We start from the raw sequence: 5,312 nt of genomic DNA, 5'->3' as shown, positions 1-5,312 counted from the left end.
TTTAGAATAAGTTTTTTTTTTTTTTTTTTTTTTTTTTTTTTAGAGGTTTTTGCCTTAGCGGTTTGTGTTGAGGAGTAGGAGAGCAGAGACAGTGAGAGGGAAAGTGAGAAATCACCCCTGCGGGGGCCGGTGGAGGAGTATGGCTGAGCAACAATCCCTTCTCCATTATCCTGGGCACACATGCATACGTGCCCACCAAGAGTTTCAAGCCACTGGGTCTGGGACTTGGAGTGTGGTCAGCCATGTTGGAGTCCAGTGATGTAGCCACTATACCATCTGCTGGCCCCACAATAGACTTCTAAGAACTATGGAGCTAGGTTTTCATAGCACCTATGATACAGTTTTTAGAAATCTTTTTCTTTTGTTTAGGTGGACCTAGGAACTGAACCCAGGGCCTTCTCATATGGCTCCAGTATTGTTCGGTGGTTCCCTGCCAAGGGCGGGCCAAGACATTTTTTTTTCAATTAAAAAACAACTTTATTAATTCTAATGCCCATTATTTAAATTTTTTTTTATTATTCACATTTAATCATTATACATTTTCTATAGCATACATATGATTTTTCAAAGTATGCATGCAGTATATGACAATCAAATCAAGGATATTACCATATACATCATTTTCAAGTGAGAGCTTTATATGCTTTAGTCTGTTAAGTATTCAGTATTTCTTCCCTGAGTCCCTCCTCCCCACTCCCTACTGCCTAGTCCCAAAACTTGGTTGAATTGTTCTTACCAGTATTTTCTGCTTAGGTCAATAGCTTCTTTATAAGACATCCTCTCATGTGCATCAAAACTGTTTTGTATGTTATGTTTTAGTCCATGTCCTGTATTTCTCACAATTAAGATAGCAATCCAGAATGACAAGAGTCTTATAAAATCTAAGGTAGGTAATTTTCTTCTCTGTTAGGGTATTATCTATGATTGTAAAGAATTTAATCTTTTAGAAATAAGAATTTTATAGAATCGCAGAAATTGAGAGTCACTAAGTTCGTTCAGTATTTGATTAAATTGCCCAAAGATGTGTTTTCTTTTAAACTGAATGGTCTTTTTAATTTAATACCAGTTATGAAAGACCTTTCTTTAGAAAGATTGGTTTTATTGGCAATTCTTTATTTTCTTGCTGTTTCTTAACCAGAATTATGGCACACTCTTCCTTTAGATATTTCTGTATTCCACTTAAAGAAATTTAGTTCTAACTCCATGGCTTATTTAGACTCATAAAAATCATATATTTTTTAATATTCTAGGTATGCACATCACGATTCTGGTTTAATTATCGGCATGTTGCAAATACTCTTTCCGTTTATAGAAGTGTGAAGAGACTAGGTATTCCTGACAGGTAAGAAACCTTATTAAAACTTAACTTTGAACCTTAGTGAAGATTACTATTTTATTTGTATTTTTGTGTTGGTTTTGAAAAAGTTAAGTGTCATTTGAAGTTTGTTGTTGTTCAGAGCATACTACCAGGTGTAAAGTAGATGTTACTTACATACAACTGTAATGGCAAATTATGTGAAAGAATAATCAAATATTAAGGTTAAAAAGATGTGATAAAGTGTTATTGTTTAGTGTTATTTATTATTAAATGTCTTGGTCAGGTTTTTAATTACAGGCAACAGAGGGCAATTCTGACTGGTTCAAGCAGAAGAGGGATTTACTGAATTGCTGGATTGGCTATAGCCTTAATATTCAGGAACAAGGAAGACTAGATAGCTGAAAAGACAGTAATGCAACTGCATTATTGCTGAAGGCTACACTCCACCACTGCATAGCTGCTGTTGCTGCGCCTTTGGCAATTCAAAATTCATTCTTTGTTTTCCTATTTATTTACTCTCTCTAGCTCTTAGCAAGTCTAGGTTAAGTGCCAATATCCATACTTCAGGGTGACTAAAAACAAGTTTATGACATCGTTAGTATCTGCATAGAGAATTGGGCTCTTCCTTCTCTGAAGACTTATAAAGTGGGAAGGAGTTCAGATAGTAAGTTGCACCCATGCATTTCCACCTAGATTATGTCCTCTACATTTGGTTTGCTTATAATAGATTTTTTGTTATACTACCCAAGCAGGGATAGTGAGAAACTGCAGTCAATTCAGATATTTATGAATTTATTGAATACCTGTGGGGCAGTGAGGAAAGAGCTTTGTAGTCAGGTATTTTTGAAATCTGGTTTTAATGCTGATTTTGGTTAAGTCACTGTACCACAAAAAGACTGTTTCCTCATATGACATATGGTAATATTAGTACCATCTTTGAAGGATTCAAGTACTTACAGTAGTAATACATAGAGATACATATAAAGTGCTACAGGAGCAGACAAGAAGCAAGGAAATGACTCAGGGCACAGTTACATTCTGTTCTATAGAAATAGATTGTTGTAGCCCGAGAAACTGTCCAAACTTTCATCTGGACATTAGGCAATTAGATAATATAGGCTGAGGGTCCCTAATCCTAAAATTTGAAATCTGGAATACTCCAAAGTTTCAAACTTTTTGAGCTCCGACATAATGCCAACACATGGAAAATTCCACACCTGACCTCATGTGATAGGTTGCAGTCAAAATGCTGCAATGTTAAAAATACTGTATAGTGGGTCCAGCAGGTGTCATGGTGGTTAAGGGCTCTGGACTTCCACATGGCTGACCATGGTTCCAGTCCCGGACCTAGCAGCTTGCTTTCTCATTTTCTCCCTGTCTCGTTGTCCTCTCTGGTCAAATTAAAATAAATAAGCAAATTAAAAAAAATAAAGTTAAATAAAAAATAATTCCTAAGAAATACTGTGTAGAATTATCTTTCAGCTGTGTGTTTATAAGATGTATATGAAACAAATGAATTTTGTGCTGCTGTGGATTTGGCCATATACACAAGAGGGCATGTCTCAGATGGAGTATCGTAAGATATTCCAGCAATCTTATTGTATAATTCCTCATTAAGATAACATGGAGAAGAGAATGGCTGTTGTGGGTCTTTGAAAAGGCTTGTGGCTTTCTTTCCAACAAGGTCAGGCAAAATGACTCCTATTTCTGTTCTCCTTTCTCTTCCCTGCATCTCACATTCACTATCTACTACATTTCAGGACCGTGTTAGAGATTTTATGACATGTTTATTCTTTGAGTCCTTTACTAAGCGATTGTTTTTTCCCATTGGACATATTAAAGATGATTGCTCAGGATGGTGCAATGACTTGCTTAAGGGTCCTTTAAACCTACGATTTAATAAAAATAGAACCAGAATTTTATTTTGGTTCTTCTGACCATGGCCAGAGCATATCTATTATATCACAGCTATTTCCTCCCCTAAATTACAACAGTTAACATTTACATAACATTTCCACTTAGAGAGTTATTTTTAATATGCGTTACCTCATTGTTATTGTAATCTGTAGGGATTGATATAATTATGTACACTCATTTAAATACCTTATTAAATTCTAAAATGTGTATATGTTGAATGTAGTAACTGAGAGGTTGTGAAAATAGTATTAATTAAATATATGTAAGGACTGTGTCTCCAATTATCCCATTTTCTTATTCTTTCCTTAGCTTCCACTATTATCTAAGTCTTCATTACTTCATGCTTTTGTACTTTAACAGTTTTGTAGCTGTTTATACTCTGTTTATAGTCTCTTTTCCCTCTAACTCATCCTACACAGAGCTCTTAGAATGATCTTTTCAGAGACTGCTTTTATCTTTTCACTCCCACGATCAAGAACCTTCAGTGATTCTCTGGTGCCCTTTAACAACTCCAAAATTTTCAACCAACTTTTAGGTTTTGACTACTGCTATTTTAGTTCCAGTACACTATATTCCTTTGTCATTTGTTGTGGTATCTAATATATAATTCTTGGTCACTCTCACTTTTATTTTGTTCTGTTTATCCTGCCTAGAACACCTAGAATGTCCCTATGCTAACCATATATCTTTTATTTTTTTACTTTGTTTCACGTTGTAAATAGAATTTTACTGAGTTTGGTAGAGGAAGTCCACTGTTTTTATAGGCTATTGCAATTTATAAAACTGTCACAATGATTAAATATGTAGAGCTCTATAATTTTATTCTTTGTTATTATGACTTTTTCAACAACCCAATATTACTATATATATATATATATAATATATATATATAGTAATTGCTAAAGAGAGACAGAGAGAGGGAGAGAAAGTGAGAAAGCACTTTTGGGGGAATGACTATACTGCAGTCCGCTGTCCTCCATTCTCTGTCTGGAATTTTGGGCACACACACATGTACCCAATGTGTTTTCAGACCTCTAGTGCCAGGGCTAGAGGTGTTGGCTATCTGAGATCCAACAACATTAACTACCTTCCCACTAGCTGACTTCCTAGTTTTATATATTTAAAAAATATATTGATAGTTATATGTACTTTTACATATATTAATACATATTTTATAGCTTTTACTAATTTTTTAATGAACAAAAGGGCTAGAACTGTAGTAAATGTGTTCTGTAAATAATTTACAGTATACTGTCATATTTAAAAGACAATTTTAACTCATGCTTTTGAATGTTCTTTCTTTGGTCTCTTGCTATTCTCCAATGGCTTTTTCTCATATACTCCTTAAAATTTTAATAATAGTGTTTGAAAATGATGTATTCTGAAAAATCTGTCATTTTATTCTTACTTAGGGAGGTGGTCTGTCTGTCATCCCACATGATAGCTGTAGTGGAGAAGTATACATAGGATCTTCAAAAAGTTCATTGAAATATGTGTTATGAAAAACGTGTGGATTTCAAAATTTTTGCACCAAAATAAACTTTTACTTTAATTTCATTTCCCTGAACTTTTTCAAGTATCCTTGTATAATATCTTGAGTAGGGAACTGCCTAGCCTAGTTAGGAAGTTGAAATGTATGCTGAGGGGGAGAATAATGGCAAGATACTGCTACCTTTCTGTTCTTGTGGTATTCATGGTATTTTTTTTTTTTTTGAGAGATTTTTGTGAGAGAGCCCGTGTACTTGCCAGAGAAACAGAAAGCGAGAAATCACACCCTGAGGGGGGATGGCCATGCTGCAATCCCTTCTCCTCTTGGGATTTTGGGCACGCACGCACAGGCACCTGGCATGTCTCAAACCTCCAGGTCTGAGATTCAAACCATGATGCGCCATGTGGGAGTGCAGCAGCATAACCATTATGCCATCTGCTGGTCCCTCTGCTCTTACATTTACATAGGAAGTAGTATAAATTGCAAGACTAAAAAGACCATGAAGGAGTTTTATGGATCATAAGATAATTTTTTTTTATTGATTTGTATATAAATAGGAAGGTATGGGATGTTAAAGAAGAAAGAGTG

General features: G+C 35.0%; 1 protein-coding gene across 1 annotated transcript in view; it reads left to right on the top strand.

Annotated features, from left to right (window-relative positions):
* The window catches only part of PIGK (phosphatidylinositol glycan anchor biosynthesis class K), a 97,052-nt gene that overhangs the window by 15,994 nt on the left and 75,746 nt on the right, over positions 1 to 5,312 (top strand). The window lies entirely within an intron of this gene.

This window comes from Tupaia chinensis, unplaced genomic scaffold (assembly GCF_000334495.1).
Source record: "Tupaia chinensis unplaced genomic scaffold, TupChi_1.0 Scaffold000164_1, whole genome shotgun sequence".
In the NCBI taxonomy this organism is placed as follows: domain Eukaryota; kingdom Metazoa; phylum Chordata; class Mammalia; order Scandentia; family Tupaiidae; genus Tupaia; species Tupaia belangeri.
The sequence above is the reverse complement of the archived record's forward strand: the minus strand, read 5'-3'. Positions and strand labels throughout refer to the sequence as shown.